The sequence below is a fragment of the Danio rerio genome, chromosome 7 (genome assembly GCF_049306965.1).
Source record: "Danio rerio strain Tuebingen ecotype United States chromosome 7, GRCz12tu, whole genome shotgun sequence".
Lineage (NCBI taxonomy): Eukaryota > Metazoa > Chordata > Actinopteri > Cypriniformes > Danionidae > Danio > Danio rerio.
In genome coordinates this window covers 56970836-56985000 of record NC_133182.1, presented here as the reverse complement: position 1 = coordinate 56985000, position 14165 = coordinate 56970836, and the positions used below count along the sequence as shown (strand labels likewise).

The following is a 14165-nucleotide window of genomic DNA, read 5'->3' as shown; positions in this document are numbered from 1 at the left end:
AAAAACTCTACACACACTTTATATTATTATTATTATGTTTATTTTATTTTTTGAAAAAGTATTTTGTGAAGAAAAATAAACTAACCTATTTCTTCAGACTGTTCAGTGCATAAAGCTGTCCCCTGGTTTTCCATTTTTGGGTGTACTGCACCTTAATTTTATAAGGTTAACATGAAAATATTAAATCATTTTTAATCAACATAACTTTGTGCTTAACCAAAACGTAAACTGGAACAAAAGTAATTGATTCATGAAACCAAAGTCAGCTTAAATGTCAGAATGACCAGCCTGCTTTAGACGGATTCATGAGGATTGGGCACCCGTCACCATGGAGGTCACATCTCCGCATTTTCAAAACAATATTTTAAAATACGCACCATCTCTATAAATAAACCACAGACTTGAGTTTAAAACAACTACATTACCGCATGAAAAACGGTTAAAACTACATTTCATAACACATTCATTATAGAGCCATCTAAGACCGGGGCAAGTCTTACATGTCTAGCCGATTATAACCTCGTTTCGCCGGATACATGAGTGATGATGGACACCCTGGAGGTCAGAATCTCCGCTATCGGCAAAGCACGCTTATAATTTACACATGATATCTATAAATAAACCACAGATTTTAGTTTGTAAGAACTACATTCTCGCATGAAACACTGTTAAAATTTCATTTCGTGACATATTAAACGCAATATTTATAACATTAGCTGGGCTTTCTCATCCGCCATTACCATTTGCTTGTTGATGTGAAATGAATTCTGGGAGAAAAAAATATTAATTCTCAAAACACTTCAAACGAATTTTATTCTTATTGTCAACGTCAGATATATGCAATAATTTCGCTGGTAAAGTGAATAAAAAACAATGTTACTATATTGTAATCAATATCACGTTTGCACTGGTTCGGTTCAGCATTCGAGTGACTCTGAATCGTATTGAACCGTTTGCTCGGGAATTATTTGATCACACGTGTTCACAAGCACATTCAGCAATATGCAATTAGTGTATAATTAGTGTATAAATGCGTGTGGCCAAGCAGTATTACGAAATAGTAATGAATCATATACAAAAAAGAATCGGTTTTAGGCGGATTCAAATTTTTACTGTTCACTAAGGAGCCGATTCATAAAACCGAACGGACACGACTCGACCTGCAGGCAACGGCTCTCCTAATTTGAAATTCACCTGTCGCCTTTCATCCAGCGAATTCATCCTCGGTAAGTGTTTTAAAGTCAAATTCTGTCCGTTGAAGGATTGTTTTGTATATATTTCTGTGTATTGAGTGTGTAATTTAAAAGAATTAACCAAGTGACATTAGTTGTAACGTTAGGTTCTTATGTTATGTCACGCTGTCCGTTAACGAATGGTATTTTAAACAAGAAATAACAGACGCCATGCGGTCATTGTAGTGTTTGCGAGGCATTAGATACAGTGAGTTTATCTTGAGTGAGTTTTTGACCATACGCTAAGTTACCTGAAAAAACATAACTTTAACTTATTGTAACTGCATTAATGCATTCTCTATTTCAGCACAACACTGAGATGAAGGCGAAGTCACCATGAAAAGTTAGACGTTTACCGTTAAGGTAAGCTCTGGTCTTCACATAGTCATTATGACTAAGCTAACGTTATCATTATGGTAAAATTTTTCAACTGTAAGTTAGTTATTTAAACTAAACTCATAATGAAATGAGTCTTAACTGTTTTATTAAATGGAGCTGAAAATTAAATGCAGTTGAATTATTTTAAGCTAAATTTAATATTAACAAAATACATATTAATTGTCTATTTCTCGATAATGTTAATGAGCTTGATGTATAGTGTGTCATTAATTGTACATTTAATTTTTGGTGTTCAGGTGTACCTGAGGTGAGTGTACGTTCTGAGTACACAGATATAAGCCAAAGTCATTATCACTATATATATATATATATATATATATATATATATATATATATATATATATATATATATATATATATATATATCCGTCCAATTCTAAGAGAAATTGATGGGGTCAGGGAATGATTTGTGTACAAATGTATTTTAACCCCATACAGATTGGTATGGTTGTACCATAGATTTAGATTAATTAATGTTAAGTCTTATTTTACTCTTATTATATTTATCTGTTTTTCAGCTACAGTAATTGATGTTGAAAAACTGATGCTACCAATCACTCCTCACTTGATTATTCAAGGTAATGTTGATGTCTTCCTCATTTTGATTAGATTTTTAAATGTCAAGTTGTTCACAGATTTGTTGTGAGGAGTTTCATGTACAACCTCTTTTTCTTCTTCCAGCAGTTCCTAAGATAAAAAAATCTGGTGTTAAAACAGCCACGGCTATGCTATTTGCCTACCAAGTGCTGAGTAAATATTAGACAAACATTTTTTTCTATAACTGTTGTCTTTGTGTTTATTAGCAATTGTACTGGGCATATGTGTTTGTTTGTTTTTCAAACAGCCTGGAAACTGTAAGTTTAGTTCAATATGTTATTTTATGCTATTCATTTTTGTTTTAACATGGATTGCATGTTGAAGCTATCGTTTTATAGTGGGAAAATGTAAAAGAGAATCACTGAATACAATGGCATAATGATTCTGCTTGTTCACAGAAGGTACTTGATTTAGCTTTCCTCAAGCGACACATCAGTTTTTATGACTATTGCGTGACACTTGAATTGAAGGGACAGTTCAGCCAAAAATGAAAATAATAGCATCTTTGGCATCCTCCACTTGTTTCAAAATAGTTAAATATTTATTTTGTTCCGTTGAATACAAACTCATATTTTTTTAAAGAAATTTGGTTTAAATATGGATGTCAATAGTTACTGGTTACTAACATTCTTAAAAATATCTGCTTTAGTGTTTAACAGAAATTCAAACTAGTTTAAAACACGTGGAGTAAATAGTGGCAAAATAGTAAACTATTCCTTTAAATATTTTATTCTGAGACTTATATTTACATGTGTCTTGTCTTTTGTCATATTGTCCTTCTAGCCCAGATTGTGATGGACCTGGAATGCGACACCAGTTACTCTTAAGACGAGAACCGAATAAAGCACAGATGTGGAGGGATTTGCAGCCAAACTAACTGGAGGGAAGGAACCTTTAGGTAAAATCACCTGCTTTATTTAGATCTGAAGTATTTTAATTGACATAGAGATTTATTGTTTTAATTCTAATTTAAAGCAAACAAGGTTGTGCACCCCTGGTCTAAAAGCTCAAAATGCTGTTTCCGTGATAAGGTTAAATGTAGTTCAGAAATAGATTCATTAGGATCAATGCTTAAAGTAAACATTTTCTTCTCTCTGTAGACCAAACATGTTTACTATCCCTCACATTTTAATAAATTGTTTCTGTTGTTGCTTCTTACAGTGTGGGTGAACATACTACCTGGATGTCCAACAAAGGCTGCACAAGAGCTCATTTGATAGCACATATTCTGTCCTGTCTACATCTCTGATGACCTGGAAGTGCTTCGACATCAGTGAGTAATACATCTTTATATTGTCATGCATACAGGATTTCTGTAAGCTTAGCTTTAATGTTAGTTTGTAATCAGCAGTGACTGTTTTAAAAAATTAAGTATTTAAATTATTCTAAACGTTTTACTGATGCTGTGCACAGTAACGTTATGATGATTTAGTTTGAGGAAATGTCACTGGAGAGGTGTTCGTATACTAAAATATACTTTTTTTCGTATACTTTTTTTTATAAAAAATAAATAAATAAATAAATTGTATGAAATGACTCGATAAAATGTTTATTTGTCTCGCTGACATGCCATCACTGCTGCATATTGAAATACAGTAATATGAATTGACAGCAGAATATTACCACAAACATTTCAGGAAGTAGGCTAGACTGCTCTTTAGTTCTCTACTCAACTTTAACACATTTCCTCGTGTCGTTGAGCCTCTCTGCAGATTTTGCCAAAAATGAATGCTTAGTAATTACTTTGTTTTATGCAAACCATATATCAGTAACTTATCATTATTTTTTTTAAAATCACCCACAGCTTTCATGTTCTCTAACGCAATTTTGTCTGTAAGTTAGATGTGGATTTATACGTGTTAAAAGCCTTAAAGTATTTAATTAACATTAGTCACGTTAAATTAGATTATTTTATTTATTTAATTTTAAATATGTAGCCTTTTAAAGTCAGAATGAACTGTATTCACCCCTCTTAAATCCGTGGAAGCACTAGTAGTGTGATCATGGAATGAGATAATTAAGCTATACAGAGTCGGACATTAAGTTAAGATGAGACTTTATTTTTTACACACCTGTGTGGACACCTGACTAGCAATCTTCAAGAACAATGCCCGCTGATCTTTTCCCCATTAACGTTAGTGTAATTGTGAATTGACAACAAACTGTATTTCACCAACAAAAACAATTAAAAAACTGTTTTATATAACTGATATATATATATATATATATATATATATATATATATATATATATATATATATATATATATATATATATATATATGTGTCAAACTATATATATATATATATATATATATATATATATATATATATATATATATATATATATATTTAAACAACAGTGCAGTGTTTCGTTTCTGAATGAATTAAATGGTTTGAGGGATGATTAGTTTTTACTTCAGTAATTGATTTTGCTTGTCATTTTTGCAGGATCATCATCATGTTGCTGCCCTTTTTCACTGTCCCTTTCCACATCATTTGGCCTTCATCATTTCCTGTCTTGTAGCAGTATTCTCACCTTTTTTAAAATTGTAATAATTTTTGATGCATTAATTGTTGACTGGTTTTAATGATCAATTGTTTATTAGGGTTCTGTTGCTTTGTTATATTGAATAATTGCTACTGTTTTAGCATGGTTTACACAATAAACCTTTATTGTGAAGTTAAAGTTTCAGTTTCTTTATTTTTCTTGTACGTCTTGAACAGTTAAAATAACACTTGTGCAATTTTTGAACATTTTTACCCATTATAAAGTAGCACTATTAAACAAAATAAAATAACATTTAATAACTGTAAAATACTATACAGTAATAATGAAAGTAACATTAAAATACCGTAGTTCTTCATGGTAAAAATGTACAATAAAATACTGTTTTCAGTTTTGCAGTATGTGTATTACTACTGTAATTAGTGTTACAGTAAAAATCAACAACAGTAAAATGATGTATTACATTTTACAGTAAATGTAATACTAATGTAATTAGTATTACAGTAATGTTACTGTTTTATGAAATACAGCAGCTACTGGATAATTGTTGCCAGTAACTTACTGTTAATTTAACAAGAAATCGTTTACAGTGCAATCTTCATCTGTTTGTTCTATTGCTCCATTTGTTAGATGTTTGCTCCAAATTTCTTTTGCAGTCTGAAGTGCACAAAATGCTCAATTCACTCAATTCAATGCTAATCCCATCTTTGCTTTGACTTCACATGTAAATAACTCACACTTCATGAGGTGACTAACTCTTGAAGCTCATCAAGAGAATGCCAAGAGTGTGCAAAGAATAAACGAACTCTAGTGCGATTCAAGCAAACTAAATAGGGCAGGTGTGAAAGCACCCTAAAGCAATGCTTTCCTGCATAAGTTGGTGGTTTTTGCCAGAACAAACTGCACAAAGCAACAAAAGACTAAAATGAGTAAGTGAACCAAAAAAAAAAAAAAAAAAGATGAATAGCAGGTTATAGAGTTAATATTTCACTTACAGAAAGAGTAAAGCAAAAGCCATGACTAGAGGAAGATAATGATCCCAGATATTTATTACAAGATCCTAATGACCTTCAACCAGAGTTAATGAGTGTGTGTGTATGTGTGTGAGCGCACTGCTGATGGAGTATCCAACAGTCTGAGTTTCACGGCAACAACAAAGGAACAAGAGAGATATGGAAGAACAGAGGAAGAGGGAGAGGAAAAGAGAGAGAGCGAGAGAAGCAACATAAAGGCACGCATGAAAATCAATGAGAAGAACGGAGCATGAGGATTGGCAGAAAGTGAGCGCTGTAGAGAGGGTGACAGATGATCTATAGAGGTGCCAGTCACAGCCTGCAGCCACACTTACACTATTAGAGACACAGCCGGGCAGACACGGGCCGCATTGATCCGCTCCATCTCTCTTTCTCTCTCGGAGAGTGTGATGATGAAATGTGAGGGTGTGAGGGAGGCAGATGGATTGCAACATCCAGCAGACTCAGGAGAGAACAAGAAAACGAACCATTTTTCAGGGTGCGGGTAAAAAGGGAACGAGTGGGAAGTTTCTTATTATGGATACAGTAGTTGATTGATTGTTTATCATTTGTTTGAACGGTTAAAGAGGGCTACTTCTTTTTTCCAGAGCAGGCTGGATATTTGCTAGAATACAACAGATTCAATCTACGGCAATCCAGGCTCATTCTGATTACGTACCCCTATATACATTTCTGGAGAGAAACGTTCTCTCCAAAAACGATAGATACTTTCCAGGAGCTTCGTTTTTTGCTGTTGTTGCAGATTTTATTTTCACGAATCCACCAGAGGCCGCTGTGTAGGCTTTTTGAGATCTCAAATTTCTCTCACAAGTGCCATTCGCACCTACTGTTCTTGCGTAAATCCACCAGAGGATGCTTTCGACTGACCGATCGACTGGCCCACCCTCCTCCTTCCCTAACACAGATTGACTCACTTCCCTAAACCTAACCGACAGTTTACAAAAGCAATCCAGAAAAAGAAAAGCACTCACCTGATTTTTACCACATTTTCAGATTTTACCTCATTCTCACCCTGTTGTTTACTTGTTTGTTTTATTTGTTTTGGCTTTTGTTTTTGTTTCACTTGCTTTCTGTGTTTTTTCCCAGCCATCGTCATGGCCAACTCTGCTCTGCTTCTCAAATTCTCCAATGTATGCGGTGAGCTACCTAGACAAACTGGTAAGTGGTCAGTTGGTAAGCGAAAAAAGGAACGGCGCCATACCACCTCCTAGCGTTTGGTTTAAAGGCAAAATTTAGCCATACGTTCCTCGGGCTACGTAATGCATGATCTCCAGAAATGTACAGTATACATGGCTACGTTTTCAGAGTGAGCCTATGTTGATCTACCACTATATTCAATAACTTCAACAATGGACTCTTATAAAAACATGGTTATGATGCATTTATCATGGTCATAAAGCCATAAAGTTTTTAATATAAAAAAAATTATGCACATTCATAGTGCTGTACGTCAAAAATGATGTTTGCTGTTTGTTCAAACTACTTATTTAAAATGAGCTTAAACAAAACAATTCTTGAGTATTTTTGAGGGAAAATATGTTAAATCCACTTAAATTTGTAAAAACTAATAACTTAATATTGTACCAACACAAATCAATTGTGTGGAACCCGGCATTTTTTTTACAGTGTTTGTATTATATCATCTTTGCATCAAGTTAAAAAAAACAAAAAACAAAAAAAAAAACAATAAATGAATGAGGTGTTTTCAATGTAGTTTCTGTAGACAGTAATGTGGACAGAAAATGTATCCGTTAACAATCTCACAAAATTTAGTTTTTTATTTTTCTGAAGGTTTTGAAACATTATTGTTGAGTTTTTCCTTTTAATATTTGAGCAAATAAAAATAGAATTTTTGGTTTGTTGTTGTACTCTCCCATTACTGCATTCTAAGTTTAACCCAAATATGACAACCTGATAATGTTAAAAGATTCCATAGAGAATGCTGAGTCTTCACATATTGCAGAATAGAAAATAACACAAACTTTGTTTGTATATTTGTAAAATATCTGCTATGAGTGGGGGAATCAATTCACATGATTAATATATGTTTCTCCTTTAACATTTTTGCATAAATGCTTGTTTTCTGAGCTAAAAGTGCATTAATAATTTTGTTAATAGCAAAACGTGAAAAAATATAATATATTTGTCAGCAAAATGATAATTATGAACCATTCAATTCAATTCAATTCAATTCAATTCAATTCAATTCAATTCAATTCAATTCAATTCAATTCAATTCTTCTTTAATTCTATAGACCTTTTCCAATGTAGATTGTGACAAAGTAGCCTAACATAGAAGTTCAAGTAGATTAAAACTGTTAGTCCAGTTTTCAGAATTGAAGTTCAGTTTAGTTCAAATTTCACTACTGAAAGTCCAAACACTGTAGAGCAAATCCATCAATGTGCAGCTCCACAAGTCTCAAACCAAGCAAGTCAGTGGCAACAGTGGCGAGGAACAAACTTCACCAATCGATGAAAGTGAAGGATTACATTTTTTTGTATATTTTCTTTGAACTTTTAAAAAAAATTCTCCATTAATCCATTTGTTAAAGAATGTGAAGTGCTTTTGTTGTCAAATTAAACTAAACGTGTTCGTTCTTGTTAAAAAAGAGAAAAAAAAAAAAAACTATTGAAACGAACTGTAAATAATTTTTTTCAAATGTCAAAAAACTATTTTGTAAATGTTATATAATATTTTAACAACCATAATAACTGTGAAATTGTTGTAAAACAAAAGGTGTAAGTTGTTTGTAATAACAATTCTGATTGTTTTGATTGTCGTGTTCATAAGTTCACACTTATGGACGATCTAAAACCAACACTGCAAATAGATCAAGTGCAAAAATGCAGTTAAATACATTTAGCAGCCCTCCAGTGAAATATTAATTCTTTCTCAATTATTTCCTGAAGTTTTTTTTAACACATTTAGTAACATCTTAATAACGTAACATAATAGTATCACACATAACAGTAACTAATTTCTGATAACAAATGCCTTTTTTATTTTGTCTTTGCTATAATGGCAGTAGATATTATTTGTTTCAAGTTATTTTGCTAGATAGTAGTATTCAGCTTTTTGTGTGCAATTTAAAGGTTAATTATGATCTATAGGTTAATTTGATTATCTAAGAAAATTAGGTTAATTCATATTTATAGAACACAGAGAATATAATAAAGCTATAAATAAATCTGAACCAGTCAATATACAATACCTAACAAAAGTCTTGTCGTAAGCTACTACATGCGCAATAATGTTCATGTCTGGTGAGTGGGCTGGCCAATCCTGGAGCACCTTGACCTTCCTTGCCTTCAGGAACTTGATGTGGAAGCTGAAGTATGAGAAGGAGCGCTATCCTGCTGAATAATTTGCCATCTCCTGTGGTTTGTAATGTATTGGGCAACACAAATGTCTTGATACCTCAGGATGTTGATGTTGCCATCCACTCTGCAGATCTCTTGCACGCCCCCATATTGAATATAACCCCAAACCATAATTTTTCCTGGGTCTTCTGCAGTATTTGTGATGAACGATGCAGTTCAACAGATGATTCATCAGAGAAATCAACCTTCTGCCACTTTTCCATTTGATCAACTAAGTTAAGTTATTATTTGCTGCTCTTACAACTGGGATCAATGACAAGCCTTTTGTCAGGTAGTGTAAATATATAATTTCATCTGCTTACAATTAAAGCACTATAAATAAATAAAAAATGGTTTTGAGATTAATAAAGCCTAAAGTATTTATAGTGATTTTTTTTTTCCTCTGTGAAATATCCTTTTACGTAAAAAAATAAATAATACATTTAGGAAAATAATGTACTACTGTATGGTACTATTTTATATCCTAACAAATGAAAAGCAGCTATAGTTTTATACGCACACGCACGCACGCACGCACGCACACACACACACACACACACACACACACACACACACTGAGAGAGTACGTCTGCAGGCTGGTGTGTTCTGAGCTGATTGCTTGCTCTCTTATTATGGGATGTTGCTGTGTAATGGAGTGTGACAGAAGCATGAAGCACCGCAGCTTTGTTCATGCCACCTCATGCACTCTGTCCCTCTATAACACCAAACTGCTCTCTTTCCTTATCCATGTTTATGTACAGTACATTTATACGTTATAAGTTGGTCATTATTCGATTGTGATATTCCTAACTGCTTTCTTACAGAGAATACAAACAGATATTTTTAAACCACTAAAACTTTCTGCCCTAATTATTATATTCACTTCTTAACACAACATGTTGGCTCAGTGGTTAGCACTTTTGTCTCACAGCAAGAAGGTTCCTGGTTCGAGTCCCAGCTGGGTCAGTTAGCATTTCTGTGTGGAGTTTGCATGTTCTCCTCGTGTTGGTGCGAGTTTCCCAAACAGTTCAAAGACATGTGCTATAGGTGAACTAAATAAACTAACTTGGCTGTAGTGTATGAGTGTGAATGTGAGTGTGTATGGATGTTTCCCAGTACTTCCATTTTCAAGTGAAAGGCCATCTGCTGTGTAAAACACATGCTAGATAAGTTGGTGGTTTATTCCGCTGTGGCGACACCTGATGATTTAAGGGACTAAGCTGAAGGTAAATGAATCTTCTTAATATTACTTAAGAAAAATAAATTGCTATGCGTAGTACGGTAAATTTTTGAATTGTTATCTAAGATTTTTTTGTTGTCATAAAGTAGTTAAGTAGTAAATCATGACTCTTACTTTATATTTAAGTTTTCTGAAGCTACTTCTTTTTAAATACACAATATTGAGCTATACAATAAGTCAAGTCTTAAGTCTGTTAGATAATGCATTTAAATCAATTTATGCAAAATATTACATTAGCTATGTTTCCATCTAAAGATGCAAATTAAATGTATGTGCATGACTGGAATCCAGCATATAAGATATGCAAATAAAGCAGTATTTCTATCCAAGTAATCAAAGAGAACAAATATCACTTCCTGATGAACTGGCGCCAAATATCAATTGTAAAAATGGAATTTGTTGCTGTAGGAGAAGCTGTGTGAATCTTTTTTTTTTATTGTGTGTGCGTGTGCGGTCCTTTACTGACAGCCACTTCTGTGGATCTGGCCGGAAAATATGGTGAAAAGTCCTACATGACGGTGTTTACTGATCGCAGTGTTTTCTTCAACAATGCCACTTATATATGCATTTTGTATTAATTTCTGTTTAGTTCAGTTATGACTTTAGACAGATTAAGGTGATCAAAAATGATAGCTGTTTGGAGCTTGTGTAGGGCTACAGTTCAAAATTCATGTTTTACTGAATAAGCAGTTAGTAAACACAAGTACATCTTATTCGGTCTTGTTAACCGAATATTTTCCGTCATTGAGGGATTTTTTTCAGCAGTGATGGAAAAATCTGAAGGTGATCCGTCATTTTGACAGATTATGCTGAGGGTGATCTATTGTATTTTGTAGCTAACTGTAATTCCCACTCCTGTCCAGCTGATGGCGATTGCCCTTGTTTTGCCTCCTCTTTGTCACCGCTGCGTACAGTTGCAAAAAGTCACAGCACCTAAGTGTGAGAAGTTTCTTTAAACGGCCAAATAGTTGTGATATTAATAATGAAGGTGAAAAAAAGAGGAAGTGATGCAGTGGACGATGAAGAACAAACAGACAAAAATACGATTCAACCAAGCAGCAGCTAGCAAGGTCAGGTTTATTGTTTTTATATTGATGCTCTTGTGCACTACAAAATAATTTATTCATTTTTAGTATTATTTGTTTCTTGCAATCAATATACGCTTATTATAACGTATTTTATTCTTTGATTATTTTTGTTATGGGATATGCTGTTTGCATTTTATTCAAAGGTTAAACGCAGTGCCTGTGTTTGCTGTTACATAAATTAAAATGGTACTAACGTAATACCAAAAGGTTTTATATGAAGATATATGAAGACTAAGTCGCGCCAGCTCCGGGCAGCATCTGACCCGATTGACACAGGCCGGAACTGGGCATCCAGGCTCGAGTACGGCAGCCGGAGTCCCCGGCAGGTGAGAATCTAGCTGGAACTGGCCAGAGTGTATTTTGCTATCTATGGTGCTTGGAGTGCAATGTGAGCACAACCGGACTCAGAGGGGTGCAGCCGCGCCCCTGGTGCAGAATGAGCGCGTGCTGTAGTATTTTTTCCCGGTGAAACGAGTGCTTGCAGGATTGGAAAATCCCACATTCAGAGAATCCAGCAAACTTTCTGATCACAGCCTTAGGAGAAATGTTTCATAATTTAAAAACGCTGGCTGAAGTGGCGCTAGTAAATCCGATCTTTGGTCACGAGAAGTCGACTTTCCGAGGCAAAGACAGTCTCCCTTAATGCGTTTGATTACGCACATACAAGTACCCAGTTCAGGTCGACGCAGGAGGAAGATATGAGTTAAGGGAGATAGGAGTTTTTGTTCATTTGTCAAACAAATAAATGAATAATTTAGCCTATATGCTCGTCGTGCAACTTCATATTTAAAATATAAATGAAAAAAGCGATTAGAAAATATGCAAATTAATTTACGGTCAATAATAGGTTATGACGGAATTTTTACAATCCTCTTCGTCAAAATGACGGACAATGAGAAAGTTTAAAGCGACCTCTGATATATATATATATATATATATATATATATATATATATATATATATATATATATATATATATATATATTAGGGATGCTCAAAATAATCGATTAACCGTTAAACGAAAGGGTGCGTTTGTAACCGATTAATGCTATCAGTTAAATGATTAAAAATATTAGTTTATATATTTTTAGTTTGGCAGCATAAGGGGCCGACTGAATGCGCCTTTGCATTAAGAGGGGCATCTTTTGCACGCGGCTCATCCCAGAGCAGCAGTTTGTGTTGTCAAGACAACTACAGAAAACTTTTAAAGAGCTTGGTTTCCGCTACATTCACCAAAATGCATCCATCCACGGCTACATTACCCTTTCAAAACATTCAGTTATTGTTGTTGTTTTTAATAGCGGATTATAATCGCACCGAAACGTATTAAAAGGTGAGTGAATTATAACAACGCAAACTTTTCTGTAACCATATATAGTGCTGTGCGCTATCTGTTTTAACCCTTTGGCATTACGTGCTGACTGATTGACTGACAGGTGCGCGATGCGTGAGGCTAGCAAACTCGACGAAGCTTTCAGTTAAGATGAACACAGTTTCTATAGTTATACTTTATTTATAGATTAAGGTATATGGCTCTGCATATAATCACTGTGTCTTGCTGGAGTTATTAGCCGTTTCGCTTTACTTCAGGACGCATTAATGTTGTTCTGAAGGTCTAATCGCTGTTTTAAGTTATCCAGAGCTGTATGAATGTACAAATCTTGAATATCACAATAGCATTAAATATTACAATTATTTTTTAAAAATTTTTATTAAAAAGTTATTAAAAAGAATCAGTCAGTATTTTCGTTTCGTAATATAAATTAATTAAGTGAAAATAATTTAGGGCAGTCCTATTTATTATTCATTTTATTTAGATTATTCTGCTCTTCTGTGCTAAACACTGCAGGTGCGTGAAAATGCTCTGTTGTATTGTTCTATTATTAATATGCTAGCAAATAAAAATAAATCAGTATTTTAAAATGCAATATTTAATGTGTTGGACACAAAATAGACACGTCAATTTGTTTAATATAAAATTAATAGTAATCTGACCAGTTAACCGTTAATAACCGATTAATGAGCGGCGGTTGTTGGTTAGCAAAATTAACCGAAATGAGCATCCCTAATTATATATATATATATATATATATATATATATATATATATATATATATATATATATATATATATATATATATAWATATATATATATATATATATATATATATATATATATATATATATATATATATATATATATATATATATATATATATATATAGACCTCCTCTCCCTCAGTCATCTTTCAATCAAGCAAGTTTTTCGTGTCAGCGCAATGATTGGTTGTCGACGTCAACGACCAGAGCAAGGGGTGGCAGTAACGGATCAAAAAGTTTGTTGTCGACCACCGAAAAACAGGAAGAAGAAATTGTCATTCCCACCATTCATATGGATTTACTTTTATCGGCTAGACACCGGCCTAACAGCTCCATGAATGTCGGTGCCATCACTTATTGATTCGTGATCGGTAAATGTAGCTTGTGTAGACGCTACAGCGCTACTTTACTAATAGAATAACTTTGCTACAGTAAAGCGTATCCATTAACTGATATCCAAAATGCGCATAAAAATATGTGAACAAAAATGTAGTTAATGTAGCATTAAAATAAATTTTCCAAATTAATGTTTTGAATTATATGCAGTATTCTACACCAAACTCTTAAAAGAATAGGTGCACTTTAAATACCTGAATGATGCACTTATT

General features: G+C 33.6%; 1 protein-coding gene and 1 long non-coding RNA gene across 5 annotated transcripts in view; one reads left to right on the top strand and one right to left on the bottom strand.

Annotated features, from left to right (window-relative positions):
* LOC137490307 (uncharacterized) overlaps window positions 1–4913 on the top strand; it is a 5159-nt gene extending 246 nt beyond the window's left edge. The window contains exons 1-6 of one of the 3 annotated variants that reach the window (XR_011009696.2): window positions 1–1226; window positions 1540–1595; window positions 2150–2629; window positions 3012–3126; window positions 3390–3501; window positions 4679–4913. The exon at window positions 1–1226 is cut by the window's left edge and continues 246 nt beyond it. This is a non-coding gene — a long non-coding RNA (uncharacterized lncRNA). Of the gene's footprint in view, window positions 1227–1539; window positions 1596–2004; window positions 2630–3011; window positions 3127–3389; window positions 3502–4678 lie in introns of those variants that run through there. The other 2 variants (XR_011009692.2, XR_011009693.2) reach the window with 2 other exon arrangements.
* acsf3 (acyl-CoA synthetase family member 3) overlaps window positions 1–14165 on the bottom strand; it is a 102577-nt gene that overhangs the window by 48703 nt on the left and 39709 nt on the right. The gene's annotated exons all lie outside the window — the stretch shown is intronic.